We start from the raw sequence: 17,677 nt of genomic DNA, 5'->3' as shown, positions 1-17,677 counted from the left end.
AACCGGGAGTATTTTAATCCTGACATTAAATAAAGCATTCCATGGATTAATGCAAATAGTGTTGCTAGGTAAAATTACATTGTAAGCGACATTCTTCTTGAGGTTGAAGGTTCAATAATCAGTGGGGGGGGACTTACTTGAAACTTCTACTTTCTGCTAAGGAACCGGGAGTATTTTAATCCTGACATTAAATAAAGCATTCCATAGATTAATGCAAATAGTGTTGCTAGGTAAAATTACATTGTAAGCGACATTCTTCTTGAGGTTGAAGGTTCAATAATCAGTGGGGGGGGGACTTACTTAAAACTTCTACTTTCTGCTAAGGAACCAGGAGTATTTTAATCCTGACATTAAATAAAGCATTCCATAGATTAATGCAAATAGTGTTGCTAGGTAAAATTGCATTGTAAGCGACATTCTTCTTGAGGTTGAAGGTTCAATAATCAGTGGGGGGACTTACTTAAAACTTCTACTTTCTGCTAAGGAACCGGGAGTATTTTAACCCTGACATTAAATAAAGCATTCCATAGATTAATGCAAATAGTGTTGCTAGGTAAATAAAAAAAAAATTGGCTATTTTTGATGCCAAAAATATTCTTTTAATTGTCTTTTTTATTTGATTTTGTTTAAATCAAAATCTTCTACTGTTGGTAGTAAAAATAAACTAATAAATATTTATTGTTTTTTAAGCTACCAGTAAAGTTAGAATCGAAAAATCACACCCGCCAAGTATTTTAACGTTTGAGAAAATCTGAACACATTTAACATGTGTTTACGGAAATTGAAACGAAATAACAATTTTATTATTCCTTAATTAGAATTTATTTTAAGAGGAGCATTTTATATGTTAATTTATTTTTATTTCGGACTATTATTCTCATCTTTATTAGTTTTAGTTGTTGTTTTCATCTTTATTGGTTGTTGTTTTTCACGACGTTTCGGCCAACTATTTATCTGGCCTTCGTCAGGTGGTAACCGCGACGGATAGGAACTTCGAATCTCCTAACTGCATTCTCAGCAATCACTGAAAAGATAAAAACAACAACTAATAAAGTTGAGAATAATAGTCCGAAATAAAAATAAATAAATATAAATAATTTTATTGTTAAAAATAAAAAAGTTCTATAAATAATCGGAATCCGTAATTGTACTGGAATCGGGAAAAATATTGTAATCGTCCCATCACTAATATAAGCATGACTAACTATATGAATACCGATTCATTCAATAGAGGTTATGACTTTAAAGTTGAATATTGCAATAAATAAAATATTTTCTCCCAACTTTTATAAAACAACAAACAATCGATGTTTCTCGACAACGGTTTGCCGAGTTATGATTTTCGTCTCAAGTAGTTTTTTTTAAAATTCTTTTTTATCTTAAGTTTTTCTTGAATTGTGGATCTAAACGGAAGACAAAAAATCTTAATTTTTAAATAATCTCTAATTGTTTGTTTCGTTAACGCTCAAGACATTTTCTTAGTTTTTCTTTCTTCTTTTCTTGTTTCAATTTTTATCTCTTTAAAGAAGTCGCAGGTGCAAGCAGACAGCCAAATGACCGACAACAGTGGTTTAGAAATTGCTCAAGTGTTAGAGAAGAAACGTTTATCTGTGTCATAAAGATAAACTAATTGGCTGAAAGAAGGGAACGTATAGGAAATAAAAGGATACGTTTGGAATAATTAGAATCTTAACAGTGTCGCATCCGTGTTTTCTATTATTTTTTTAGTCATGTTTAGAGAAGTTACAGCAATTTCAATAGACATCTATATATATATATATATATATATATATAGTATTAGCGTTCGTGTGTGTGTGTTTGTCTGTGTGCACAACTACCAATGATCAAAGAAATATAAAGGCCATATATGTACTACTCTTCTGGTCAAGAAATATAACGCCCATGATAGGATACTTCTGTCAAAGGAGACATATTTTATACGTAATTTCTATATATAGCATTCTTCAAACCATATCTACATTGATTGAGTTAAGGTGATTAGCATATCACATTAAATTAAATCTATTTAATTAATTAGCTCGATGATATTACTTATTCGCCATAATAGCTTCGTTTCAACTGTACTAATTAAAAAAAAAGTTTATTTTCATTTCAATTTATATTTGATTTAACTTATTTTATCTGAAATATGAAATCGTTTCATTTTAAAACTAGAAAAACAAAGGGGAAATAACTGTGATAGTTTAGTTGAAAAATTGTTTTAAACGTAGAACGTTATTAAAGATTTTCTGGTATAGATTTGTTTCATTTCGAAATATTCTTCTAAGCTGAATTATTATTTTTTTTATTTTTGATTCTGAGGAATTTTTCTTTTTCGCTTATTCTTAATTTTTAAGTAACTTTTTTATTTGTTAGAGAAAAATAATTGAAACTATTTTCTTCTATTTCTTTTTCATCCCAAACAATGTTTACTCAGAATATTTTTTTTTTTACACAGTGATCACCACTTATCAAGGCCGGAAGCCCTCAGGGATAAGGGTTATTGCAAGTACATTACGTTAGTGAGGAGATTTGCTGAAGTGTTTACTTAAGGGGGCGGTTGATAAGGAATTTGTTAACATTGGACTTGAAGACATCCAAGTTGTAGTCCGGAGGGAAGCAGGTCGACGGAACAGAGTTCCACAGGCGTGCAGTTCTAAGAAAGAAGCTTTGTTCATGGAATCCACGTTTTGATTTAGGCACAGATATAGAGTGGGGGAAAGTTTTGACAGTGGATTCAGCTAGACGGGTGTTTTTCGTGAAAGATTGGCGAGGGGGGACCAGAGATTGGAGTTCAGACGAGCATCTGTCATGGAAATAACGATAAAACAAGGACAGGCTCGCAACGTCTCTTCTGTGGGAGAGAGGTTGCAGGGTAGAGAAAAGGGCATCCCCCACTAATATATAGGACAACTGTTTGGGATCGCGTTTAATAGGATACGATGACAAGTCAAGCAGCAAGATGGTTGCTTATATTACAGTTTATCTTCTGCGTGTTAATACAGTCAATGAAGCAGGAAAGTGAGAGGTAGTAGCCTGAGATAAGAAACTATTGGAGCAGAAGGCTTTCGCGAATCTAGGGACATCAATAATTATCATTACAATATCGTAAAGATTCTATTGTTGACATTGGTTTTCCCGTTATTTTTTCTACTCAGAATTATTTCTAGAAATACATCGGACACTTACATGAGGGACCACATGAAGGTTGCCAACCTTCATAAGAGAAAGTAATTTTTATGGAATGAACTGGATTCGAACGTGAAACACTCAGCTCGTCAGTCCATGTCGTTTGCCCCCAGACTTGCGTCATCTTCAATTTCAAGAGTGAAAATGTAAAAGTTTGCTGCTTGTCGGGTTCATCGGGAGTATACAAGAAAAGGCACATGTTTATGTATCCATCAGAGTGTATTCAATTATTATACTTGTAAAACTAGTACGAAGATTCAATATCCCGGCGATGGGACAGAGGTGTGAGCTTGGTCGATTGTGTAGGGCCTATTAGATTTGAATACCTTTTTTATCATGTCTAACATCGATAAACTAGTGATAAATGCACCAGCAAATATGTGGGAACAAGGCTCCATTCCATGCATGGACGAATTGTTGCTTAGTATAGATAAAATATAGTCTTTTAGTGTGATTAATTTTCTAGCATGGTAGAAGGAGGCCACCTTCTTTGCAGAAGCGTTGACAATAACCGAAATGTATTTTTTCCAATTCATGTGGCCTGTAAATGTAATGCTTAGGAGCTTGACAGATGGGTAGGATGGGAGGTGTTGTGATAATCGGTGGTTGGGAAAATTCTTTGTAGTTGTTTTTGATAGCATTAAATATTATCATCCACATCCGGGCCCATTTCTTCCTTAACTGAAGGTAACTGTCTAAGGATTCTGTCATTACCTTGGATATGCATGCATTTGTCTTTTCATCATGTCAATTATCCCAAACTTTATATTTGTGTTTTAGCCTGGCAAAAAATCGGTACAAACGTGTAAAAAAAATTGCCACGTGAAGGTCGAACGACGGCATTAAGAATATGCATGCATAACGTAATAGTTATTGGTTCATGTTTTAATTTTTATCGTGAATGATATGTAATAATTATTGTGATTTATATAATTAGTATAAGATTATTACTCATTTTATGTGTTTATTTAATATTACCTTTTGTATATGTGGTGTGGCTTACAGTAGTCGTTTTGGTACTTGGAGAAGTAAGAAAATGTATTTAATAAATATTTTAAAGTAACGAATTATTTTAAACTACATAAAAATGCTTTTTAAATTTTTCACTTAAAAAATCAAACCCAATTAGTATTCAACAACATATAAAAGGGTTCTTGTTCCTGTTTATTCTTCAAGGATTTCGTAAGACATTTAACATTTTGGATATGTTGGATTATTCGGACTAATTGGATATGTTCGATTATTCGGACTACTGTTACTAACTAAATAAAAGGTACGGTCTTCAGTACACACAGAGACACGTACATACGTATATATTTGTGTGTGTGTGTTGAAATCTACATAACATTATATCTCAATTGTTTTCATTTTTTACTTCGAGAGTTCTCGATACGTAAGTAGAGCTAGAATGTATGTTTTGGTGATATGTATGGCAATTAAGCTACACATAATTTCCCGCTTTTCGTACTCATGAGGATTCGTAAGGATATATATATATATATATATATATACATACATATATACACACACATATATATGTGTGTGTGCGTGTGCTAGTAAAATGTTGAGTTATAATTATAAGTAGTAATATTGAAAAAAAAAAGCTTAGAACTCCTAACAATTAATATTTCAATTCATCGCAATGAACAGTTACGCATTGAATAAAGTGCTATATGCAGTTAGTTGTGAGTGTCATTTATATTAAAGTTAAATATTCAATGCAATACGAAAACTACAGTTTAAGATTACTTAGGACTGCAAAGTCATAAGTCCTACGTGGATCAAAGGAGTGGTCTGTTCGACATTTCCTGCAGATTCGGAATTCGAGATAAAAAAAAATTCTAGTTCGACTTTATATACATATACATAAGTCATATCCGGCGAACTATGTTGCGAATAACGCTCGATATGAAAACAGTAGTTCGAATAATCCAATTATCATTACCATCCTTTGTATGAAACCAACCAGATATATTAAATATTTTATTACTATTAGACAACATAAAACACGGCATATCACTTATTTGGTCCTGAAAGTATTGGTTCAGTCATCATAAGAATGCACCATTCCAGTAGGATGAAAAATGAAGCATTGCTTTTGGAAACCCGTCGTCTTTTTTCATTAATATCTAATGCCTTTTGTTAAAGTTTCACAACGCTTGTGATTGTTTACGTCTAAAAGATTTGTTCCGAAATTATAATTATCGAGTAATTATTTTAGAACTGGATCTTTTATATGAAAGTATAAGGACATATTTACATACCTAATCTTCTATTGAAAAGTGTATATATATATATATATATATATATATATATATATATATATATATATATATATAGTATTTTTAAAAACAGTAATCTACGGACACGCGTGTTTCGGAGCTCTACTCCTCTTCAGCGTAGCTTGACTGATGTTGGGATTCGAACCCCGGACCTTATGTATTTCAGTCCAGCGTCCTAATTCATTAATTATGATGCCATAGACAATTTACTGTTTAGTTTTCATCGTTTATTTGTTTACATAGTTTTTGTTGGTGATTGTTTAAACGATAACCTTAATATCATTTAAAAAATCAACAACAAAAACTATATATATATATATGTATATAATATTTACAACTTAATATTTATACTCATGCTCATGCCCACAGTCAATAGTGTTATTTGCTTACACAATTATTAGAGTAGGAAGTAATAAGTACTGGATGTCGGGAGATTCAAACATATCTATCGATGCCTCCATTCAATACGAAAGGGACAATGTAATTGTGAGGTAAAGGTTGCGCACTTTCCAACAATAGATTTCCTAAATCGGCACTGTTTTAATCCAGTGGCAAAGAGATATTCAAGATAACTAAAAATATGCAGAGAGAGGCATACATACAGCGCCTATAAGTCCTAAAGTTACCTTTTAGTATTGACTAGGTTCAACGTTGCTTAACTTGGGCGATCCAGCGGGAACTGGTATATCAACGTTATTATGCCATATATAACATATCTATATATCATATATCATATATATGTGTATAAATATATATATATATATATATATATATATATATATATATATATATACTAGCATGGGGCCCGGCATTGTTCGGTCGTAAAATACGCGTAAAAATATTCTGATTAATGCGGCTTTGATATTTATTATTATATTATATTGGACCCAATATATAGTTATGATTAAAAAATTATAAACAAATGAGTATTGCGTCACTACCAAGAATCGAAACCAAAACGTTTAATTTACGATTTATTTTTCACTCTCCCGTTAATGACTGAGCTATTAATAAATGTTTGCCGCAAGGCTAAAAATTAAATCATGAACAAATAGATGCTACGTTATGCATGCATATTCGTAATGTAAGCGTTCGACCTTCACCTGAGAAATTTCTTTTTTTTTTAATTTTCGTACTTTTCTACGAATATTTCCGGGCTAAAACCTGCATATAAAGTTTCGCATGGGTTACAATACCTTATATATGAAGGTACATGTCTGTAGACAAAAAAAAAACTGACAGGAGTTTGGTGGACAAATGTTTTAAAGAAAATATATACGTATACATAAATATATGGAAAGTGTCTACTATAAACCTTTTTCGTAAATATTACGCAAGTTTTAATCATGTAGAATATTGGCATGAACATAAATAGACGTAATAGTTAACTAAAGATGATCATACCATAAGAAAACCGAAAAAAAAAAACCTAAAAGGAAATTAATTGAAATGAATGTTCAAAAAGGGTTTTTAACATGAATATCAATACACAAAAAAAATACGGAAGTACAGATATATATATATATATATATATATATATATATATATATATATATACGTACAGTATAAATGCAGTCTCCTTAAGAGTAATCTTCTAAACTTATGTCCATACGAAGTGTCTTCAATTAGTTTCCAGGCGATTTTTGTACAGCAAAAAAAAATTGTCTTGTAGTCTTTAAAATTCAGTATGTCATTGCTACAACTCTTAAGAGATAATTGGACACTTTTTATCATTTCGTGCTCAAAATAACAGCTACGACAGGATTGGAATATACCCCACTAAAGCCTGATTGTCACAGCTGGTTAATTAAAAAAATTAATCTGGACTGTTAATAACGATATAGAACTTAAACTTGCAAAAAATGCTACAGAAACGCATGAAATGCTTTAGGCTGCTTTTGAACCATCTTGCATGAATGGATCGTCAGTTATTGATTGATATAAGATATTCAAGGTAAGCAGTGAGTCTGTGAGTAATAATGAGAGATGTGGAAGTAGTAAGGAACTCAGAACACCAGAGTTGATTGGCCAAATAAAGAATTGCATGAATAAGCGCACAACTTGATGTCAGTGTGCGACCTGTACATACAATTATTCGCGAGAAAATAAAGATTTGCGCGAAGTTTATCCAAGAGAATATCTGAAAGAAAGACGTTGTCATGGGAATTAAGACAGCTTCATACCTTCCCTATTGTCCGGATTTTGCCCCCATGTTCCCTAACTTCAAGGAAAACCTTAGAGGCTGACGTTATCAGATAAAAGAGGCAGTGACGATCGTAATTGAGAGGCAAGATGACTTTCATGGGGCTTCCAAAAGTTGTGGGAACGGTAAAACTAGTGGATTGCAGCCAGAGGAGATCACTCATAGTGGGAATTGAGGTTCATATGTATACTCTCAATAGAAGCACCCATACAGAAATATTTAGAAACTTGTTGAAAGAACCTCGTATTTTATGCACTTTGAGATGTATATTTTAATAAATGTCCTGAGTATATTGGGAGAAAATGAAACATTTTATGAGATGCATATTTAAAAATATCTTTTCAAGTTAAAACTATTTTATGAACTCATTATATGAATCTTCGAATATATATTTTTCACAACCTATTAACATGGACATAATGCTTTCTAAACGTTATCATTCGTGTGCTAATCTAAAGTTACACCCGTCCAATTCAATAAATATTTAAAATGTGTCAAATATAAAAGATGTCATAGAGAAAGGATTAGCTCTATATAAAATGTTGAGTTATATTAAGTATTGTAAATGGATCAGTTACCCCCAAGCGTCCGCATTTAATATGCATGCGTTTGGTTAAATTTTAAATTATTGAATGTAGGGCTAAGATTATGGGATATATATTCTAGGTAACCTGGTAAGTAAAGTGGGAAACATTATTTATTTTTTATGGAAAGCATTAAACTTTGCAAGTAGTGTTATATTTATCACTTATATTTATTCTTGTAGGGGAATTTTACTTGTTTTTTATTAGTGTAGATATAGTTTTATACATGCAGATATTCAGTCATGAAGCAAAACTAAAAAGAAATATTTGCTTGTAAACAAGTGCTCGGCCATTATTTGATTTTGTCTAGACGGCATAGTTGGAATCTATGTTATTTTCATTTACAAACTTGATTCTTTTTCAAACGTTAAATGCATCGAATATTGATAGGTTGAAAAGTTATTTGAATCGGAATTCTTTTACATAAGTATCACAAAAAATAGGAAAAAAAACAACAAAAAAACAAAACAGCAACGCATTTTTTTTTTAGTTTTCGAATCACTTTAAAACTCGAAAGTAAATTGAAAATTGCTGCCATTATCATTTTCTGTATGTACTGAAATGAAAAAGCAGGTACAACAAAATGTCGTGCAACTGTCTACATTTTAATGTTTGTTATATTCACTTGTAACTTTTGGCATTCGTCTTTAGAAACCGTATCTAATTAGTGAGCAAAGTTGATATATAAGAAGCTTTATACATACATCCAAATATATATATATATATATATATATATATATATATATATATACATATATATATGATGAGAAATATGGAAATAGTATTCCGACAAAGCAGAGAAATAAAAAGAAACAAACCGTACTATATGTTCATCAACGTTTCGCCTTTATTATATACTAGCGAGGGGTACCCGGCGTTGCCCGGATGTTTGTAGGTGTGTGTGGTGTTAAATAAAAAAAGAAACCGGGGGGGGTAGGATCGAAGCCGAAGTCCTGAGGCGAAGTTTGAAAATAAAATCGGCCAGCCAGAATGAAGCATTGTTATAAGCGAATAAGTGAAAGATGTTTGAAAGTCGTCGAGCTTTACGACGACGATGACGATGTAAGAATTGTTATAAGCGAAGTAAGAAAAGAAAACAACGTTTTAATTAAGCGGGGGGGTAATCAAAACATCGAACGTAAGGCAAACGAACGATGAAAACAGAAACGAATACGTGAAAAATGGCTTAAATAAGCCTGTTTCGATATTAAAATTTAAAAAATCGGTGGGTACCCGGGTGTTTTGGGGTGTCGCTAAGAATAGGCGAAGTAAAAAAAAAAAACAACAGGAAAACGAACGTTACGTGAAAAATGGCTTAAATAATACAGGGTTCAATATTTAAATTTAAAAAATCGAAAAAAAAACCCCATCTCACACCACGATTCGAACCCAAAACGTTTAGATAATGAACCAAGGCCTTAACTACGTGAGCTAAAGCGACGTATATGAAACTTGCTCGGTTTTTCAACTATTTAAAGTAAATCAGGTCACGACGTCTTGACGTCATCTGACGCATGCGTTGTTGAGCCCCCCTGTCGAAAATTGTCGATTTCGGGGTGAAAAAGTTAACGTTTCTCTCTCTCTCTCTGTTTGCGTCTCTCTCTCTCTGTTTGTGTGTGTCTCTCTCTCTGTTTGCGTCTCTCTCTCTCTCACACTTCGTCTTCCTTACTCTAAAGAGTGTTACTAAAAAAGAAAATGGCGTCTGGGTTTGTTTTTTTGTAAAAACTTCGATCGTAATTAGTTTTTGTAAGCGTATTTTTTTTTACTTCACATTTTTTTGCTTGTTATTTTTCGTTTAACTTTCGTATCTAACTATTTTTAACGTGCTAATAACTTTGGTAACGTTGTCATAGTGTAGAAGTTCATAGTTTAGCTTGTGTGAGGGTTAAAAAAAAATTTACCGATAAAAACAATGTTTTTTAAATTCAGACTGCCATTACAGCTTGCTGACGTAAAGATCACGTGACATGACTCAGCGGGTTTTAAATACAAGTTGACCCAAAATAAACGGCCCCGTGTATACTTTATGTAGAAGAGTTGGCGCCCGTATATTTTTGGGCAGTTATAAATCGATTTAAAAATATGTAATGTTTAACATTAAAATGTCACTTTTTTGCCCCCCCCCGGAAGAAAATCGATCAGTTGACGCACTTCTTGTAGTCCTTTGGGCCAATTTTTCGATATTTGTCGTCCGGAGGGTGGGGCTTTCATATGAGACCAAGTTTGTGAATTTTTGTTCCGTCAGTTTAAAGATTCTAGCAAACACACACACATACATACATACATACATACATATATTTTCGCTTTTATATATATAGATTATATATATAAACTTTTCAGAATGTGAGAGAAGATATTTTTTTCACAGCCAAGCAATTTTGCAGTACACACGAGTCATAATAACAAACAACCAGGAAGTCAAATATATATATATATATATATATATATATATATATACATACATATATATATATGTATATATATATATATGTATATATATATATATATGAATAGCTGAATATGTTATAGTATACCTTTATTGTTATTATCTCATCAGATTCAAGGGCATCGATTCACTTAGTCTGGTGGAGTTGCAAACATCATTTTATTACATGAGGTGTCATCACTTAGATAAGGTGCAGAATTCTTCAGAAAAGGACAGTGTGGATTAGCCATGCCGATGATATATTATTTGGACTGCGAATACTATGTTTTCTCGAAGATTTGATCAAAATTTACATATAGAGATAAGTATATATGGCAAGTAAGTTCAAAATAATTCTCTTATATTTCCACCATCGTAAGGATATATATATGTATATATATATATATATATATATATATATATATATAATGTTAAGAGTTATAAAGATTAGTAGTAATATTGCAATATATAGTAAATATGTGTGTGTGTTCGTATAGTAAAATGTATGTTAAGATTTATAAATATATGTAAATTGCAGTATTTACTAAACATAGTAATATATATATAATGTAGTCATATATATATATATATATATGTATATATGTGTGTACAGTAAAATGTTAAGATTTATAAATATATGTAAATTGCAGTATTTACTAAACATAGTAATATATATATAATGTAGTCATATATATATGTATATATATATATATATATATATATATATATGTATGTATATATGCGTGTACAGTAAAATGTTAAGAGTTATAAATATATGTAAATTGCAATATTTACTAAACATAGTAATACAGGGTGGGCCAAAATAAGGGTCCTATTTTAAAAAATTCATAACTTTTTTATTTATTGATTTTTAAAAATAATTTTTTGTCAAAATAAGTAAAGCACCCCTTCCGAAGCAAGCATGAGCCGTATTAGCCCTAAAGAACGTACCCTCATAATAGAGTAGTACTTTAAATCCAATGAGTCGATTTCAGAGACTCAACTCATCTATCGGCGTCATTACAACACCAGAAACTCTCCTTCGGCAAAAGCAATCCGAGGAATTATTGCTCGTTTTAGGGACCAACAGGGAATATCCGACATGGCGAGAAGTGGTAGGCCTCGTACTGGACGAACAGCTCAAAATCCTCTCAAACAGGAGGAGATCAAAAGAACTTGGCATTTCTCGAACCTCACTTCGGAGAATGCTAAGAGAAAAAGGATATTTTCCATATAAAGTGCAGCTAGTTCAAGAACTTCAACCTCGAGATAATGAAAAAAGACTTGAGTACGCTATGCGACTCCAGGATTTGGCCAATGATGATCCCGATTTTCTCAAAAAAACTAATAATGTCGGATGAAGCCCATTTTCATCTTGATGGGTTCATCAATAAACAAAATTGCCGAATATGGGGTACGGAGAACCCAAGGATAATTCAGCAGCACACATTATATCCACTCAAGTGCACGGTGTGGCGTTACTGCTGAAGAGATAATTGGCCCCTATTTCTTTGAAGACGATGCCGGAAATCAGGTAACAGTAACGGGTGACCGCTACCGAGAAATGCTGCAAAATTTGTTGCAACCGTGGGTTGCCGCCAAACCTGACAGGATGTGGTTCCAACAGGATGGAGCCACAGCACACACTGCGAGAGATACCCTTACACTTTTACAGGGTATATTTGGAAATCAGATTATCTCTCGCAGTTGCGAAATTCAATGGCCTCCACGATCACCCGACCTTACAGCTCCTGACTTCTTCTTATGGGGTTACCTCAAAGAAAATGTTTATGCCAATAAACCAAACAATATTGAGGAACTGAAAGCAAATATTGAAGCAGAAATAAGAGCCATAAGTCCTCAGATGTTGCAAACTGTTATGGAAAATGTTTTAAAAAGAGCCGAAGAGTGTGAAGCCGCCAACGGCGCCCATTTAGAAAACATTATTTTTGCTTAAAAAACAGTGTAAAAAACAATACTTTAGTTTTTGTAAGTTTTAAGAAGTGGTTTTCGGCCAAAATTTGTTTTGTTTATTTCAAAAAAATCTCGGAAGGGTCAGTCTACACACACATAAAGTTTGGTGAGTTTAACTTTTATTTTGTGGAAGTTATTCAAATTTAAAGATAGGACCCTTACTTTGGCCCACCATGTATATATATATATAATGTAGTTATATATATATATATATATATATATATATATATATATATGTATGTATGTGTGTACCGTAAAATGTTAGGAGTTATAAATATATTTAAATTGCAATATTTACTAAACATAGTAATATATACATAAATGTAGTCATATATATATATATATATATATATATATATATATATATATATATTTTGTTTTATTTTACTTCAGTCGAAGTTCTCAGAAATCAAGGGACCCACGTCCTAGGTCTAACACTTGAAATCTATATGAGATACATAGATATTCGAATGTTCCAGTAAATTTCTTTATCTCTCAAGCACTGAGTTAGTAAAGACATTGAGAACATAATTTTACTCTCCCCAATTAACCATTTTTATACGTTGTAGTATATCTTTCATGTTGGTCGCATGGTCTTACTGGATTCCAGGACGTGTGTACAGTAAAATGTTAAGAGTTATAAAGATAAGTAGTAATATTGCAATATATAGTGTATATATATATATATATATATATATATATATATATATATATGTGTGTGTGTGTGTGTGTGTGTGTGTATGTGTGTGTGTGCAAGAACTTTGCAGCTAATTCTACCCTATGCGACGAAGGCCATCAACTCCCCATATTTCCTCCTATAACAGACAACACGCTATGCAACATACACATATCTGTGCGTGAAGTCCCCAAGCTAATCAAGCAACTGCCCATGACGGCATTTCCAATTATAGTGCTGAAAAAGCTTCAGTCACAACTTGCCCCCATACTTACAAAACTGTTTAGCGATGCCTTAAGGAGAAGTGCTTCCCAACACCCTGGAAAACCTAATCAGTACGCCTTGTATTTAAAAATTCAGGTGATAATTCGTCTCCCTCTAAGTACAGATTAATTAGTCTCCTGTGTGTCATGAGTAAGTTGCTGTAATCTATATTAATAGAGAAGTAGTCAACCACCTCAGAAGACATAACCTACTTAGTGACATGCAATATGGTTTCCGTTCTTCCAGATCTACAGTAGATATGCTAACGGTTATATCTCATAGGATTAGTGAATCTCTTGACAAAGGCTTCCTTTCTAGGGGAATTGCACTTGACAGATCAAAGGCCTTCGATAAGGTATGCCATACTTCACAAGATTTCTAGCTACGGTATAACTGGAAATGTTTTTTTCCAGGCATTAAATCATTTCTCTCTGATAGGCTCATAAGAACAATGGTGTATGGGCAGAAATCAGGGGCCCTCAACATTAATGCTAGAGTCCCTCAGAGATCCATCCTGGGCCCAGCTCTCTTCTTGATCTACATCAATGATCTCCCAAAACACATACTTAAATCATTCGTTGACATCTATGCTGATGACACGACCATCTATGGCAACACACTAAAAGCTGTAAATTACAAAGTTCTCTCTGATTCTCTCTCCCCTGATCTCGAGCGCATGGTACAGTGGGGAAAGAGGTGGCTGGTTATATTTAATGCATCTAAAACCAAGTTTTTATCTTTACATTATCAACGCTCTGATCCCCATCTGGCATCAATTGAAATGAATGGCTCTCCTCTAGGGGAAGCTCCATGTTTTACTTAGCTTTTAGGCTTGACCTTTACTCCTGACCTGAAATGGAACACGTACATCAAGTCAGTTGCCAAGGTCACTGGAAAAATAGTAGGATCTTTCTACCGCTCCAGAAGATATCTCACTGCTGATGCAAGTCTCTATCTATATAAAAGCCAAGTACGTCCAAGGATAGAGTATTGCTGCCACATCTGGGCAGGAGCTGCTAAAAACAGCCTATCCTGCCTTGACAGAGTACAAAATAGGCTTCGTGGCTTAGTGGGGGATGCACTTTTCTCTTCCCTGCAACCTCTCCCACAGAAGTGACGTTGCGAGCCTGCCTTTCTTTTATCGTTACTTCTATAGCAAGTGCTCGTCTGAGCTCCATTCTCTGGTCCCCCCTCGCCCCTCTTTCACGATAATCACCCGTCTAGCTAAAACCACTGTCAAACATTTTCCCCACTCTTTATCTGTGCCAAAACTAAAATGTAGATTCCATGAACAAAGCTTAATTCTTAGAACTGCACGCCTGTGGAACTCTCTTCCGTTTGCCTGTTTCCCACCTGACTACAACCTGGATGTCTTCGAGTCCAACATCAAAAAAATCCTGCTGAACCCCTCTTAAGTAAGACTCTTTATCAAATCTCCAATACTAACGTACTGTACACGCAATAACCCTTATTCCCGAGTGCCTCCCGGGACTTGATAAGTGGTGACTACCTTGTAAAAAAAAGTATAGTAGTAATGTTGCAATATTTAGTAAATATAGTAATATGTGTGTGTGTGTGTAGTAAAATGTTAAGAGTGATAACGATAAGTAGTAATATTGCACCCCTTAAAACAAGAATAATTTAAGACTTCCAACAATTAATACTTCACATTATCGCAATAAACAGTTGCGTGATCAATAAAGTGCTACAGACAGTTAGCTGTGAGTGCAATCTATATTAAAGGTGCAATGCTGTACGAAAACTACATTTTTAAATTACTTAAGACTGTAAACATCTCGCCGTGAGTGCTACGTGGATTATTTTATTTTATTTTTTTTTACACAGTGATCACCACTTATCAAGGCCCGGAAGCCACTCAGGGATAAGGGTTATTGCAAGTACATTACGTTAGTGTGGAGATTTGATGAAGTGTTTAATTAAGGGGGCGGTTAATTAGGAATTTGTTAACATTGGACTTGAAGACATCCAAGTTGTAGTCCGGAGGGAAGCAGGCAGACGGAACAGAGTTCCACAGGCGTGCAGTTCTAAGAAAGAAGCTTTGTTCATGGAATCCGCGTTTTGATTTAGGCACATATATAGAGTGGGCGAAATTTTTCACAGTGGATTCAGCTAGACGGGTGTTTTTCGTGAAAGATTGGCGAGGGGGGACCAGAGATTGGAGTTCAGACGAGCACCTTCCATGAAAATAACGATAAAACAAGGATAGGCTCGCAACGTCTCTTCTGTGGGAGAGAGGTTGCAGGGTAGAGAAAAGGACATCCCCCACTAAGCCACGAAGTTTATTTTGTACTCTGTCAAGGCAGGATAGGCTGTTTTTGGCCGCTCCTTCCCAGATATGGCAACAGTATTCCATCCTTGGGCGTACTTGGCTTTTATATAGATTATGTTGTTTTGAAGATTTTGTCCAGATTTACATGTAGAGAAAAAGATCGTATGCCAGGTTACTCTGACAAACCTCTGTAGAGAGAGAAGTTAGACACACGAGGGCAGTTTCTACTTTACATTCAAGTTCAGTAGTCATGCATGTGTATGTGTGAATGTAAGAAAGATTACGTGTATTTGTAAGTGCCTGATATTGAAGATTTTGAAAATAATTCCGAAGAACTACTTCATCATGTCCGCTCTCCTGAAACTGACATAATGCCTGAGGCGATTTCGATGTGATTTTCTTTGTAAGCAATGGAATTGACAGATTGAAATTAGTGTCGGTAAGCAAAGGTTGACAGCTGCGAGTTCATTTTGCAAGGTCGTGACATTTGATACAACTTGCACCGAAGACGGATATCTTCGTTAAGTAAGATCACATGTTATGCAATATCGAAGAGATATTAGTAAGTAGAGAGTTGTCAAAAATACCACAGTTAAAAACATAAAAAGTTACATACTTTCTAAAATTTAATCATATATAATACCAGTAAACCATTCTGCCTTATGTAGTTTAAGCTTAAACAAACCTTGTTAAAAATAACAAAGAACCTTGCTTAATTATTTTTATCTATAACGGGTTAAGGGAAACTTAAAATGCATTTTTTTTTTAAATATAAACGTTTGTTTATTTAAATTTTAACTTTCGACCCATATAACGGTATTCATCAGGAAAAAGCGGACCATATTTTTACTGTCCTGGATATGACCTAAAACTATATCCGATGGTGAGGCCCCCACCTTGCCGGCCTTGGGAAGTGTGGAGCCACCTTTTAATTGTCTCAACTATGGGTTAAATAGAATTCGACTTAAAAAAAATATACTCCATTAAAAATCGTTCCTCCAAATAACTAGATTCGGCATTAAATAACCTGAAAAAGGTTGATATGCCGTAAAACAAAAACAACCAACCAACCATATTTTTCCACGCGATATGTTGTCCCGGTCTGGGATCAATTGAAATAGATGGCTCTCGTTTTGGAGAGGCTTCATGTTTTGACAAGCATCTAGGTCTGACTTTTACTCCGGATCTGAGGTGGAACAGGTACACCAAATTCGTTGTCAAGGCTGCTGGAAAAATAGTGGGATCGTTCTATCGCTTCTCTATGCCGATGCAATTTTCTACCTGTATAAGAGCCAAGTACGTCCAAGGATGGATTACTGCTGTCACATCTTGGCAGGAGCTGCTAGGAGCAGCTTATCCTCCTTTGACAGAGTTCAAAATAGAAGTAGCTTTTGTTTCCTTGACAGAGTTCAAAATAGTGGCTGCCCTTTTCTTTACCTGGAACCTCTTTCCCACAGAAGAGACGTTGCAAGACTGCCTCTGGTTTATCGTTATATTCGTGGCAAGTGCTCGTCTGAGCTTCAATGTATGGTCCCCTCTGACCTGACTTTCATGAAAAACATTTTTCTAGTCTCTACTCTATCTATATTAATCAATAATTTTCCCTACTCATTATCTGTGCTTAAACCTCAACGTAGATTCCATGAACAAAGCTTCTTTCTGTGAACTGTGCGCCTGTGGAAATTTGCTCCGTTTTCCTGCTTTCCAACTAACTACAATATGGTCGTCTTTATCCAACGTTAACAAGTTCTAGATCAGCCATCACCTAAAGTAATCCAATTTACCAAATT

The sequence above is a fragment of the Euprymna scolopes genome, chromosome 34 (genome assembly GCF_053919585.1).
Source record: "Euprymna scolopes isolate OS-2025 chromosome 34, ASM5391958v1, whole genome shotgun sequence".
Lineage (NCBI taxonomy): Eukaryota > Metazoa > Mollusca > Cephalopoda > Sepiida > Sepiolidae > Euprymna > Euprymna scolopes.
This window is presented reverse-complemented; position numbering follows the sequence as displayed.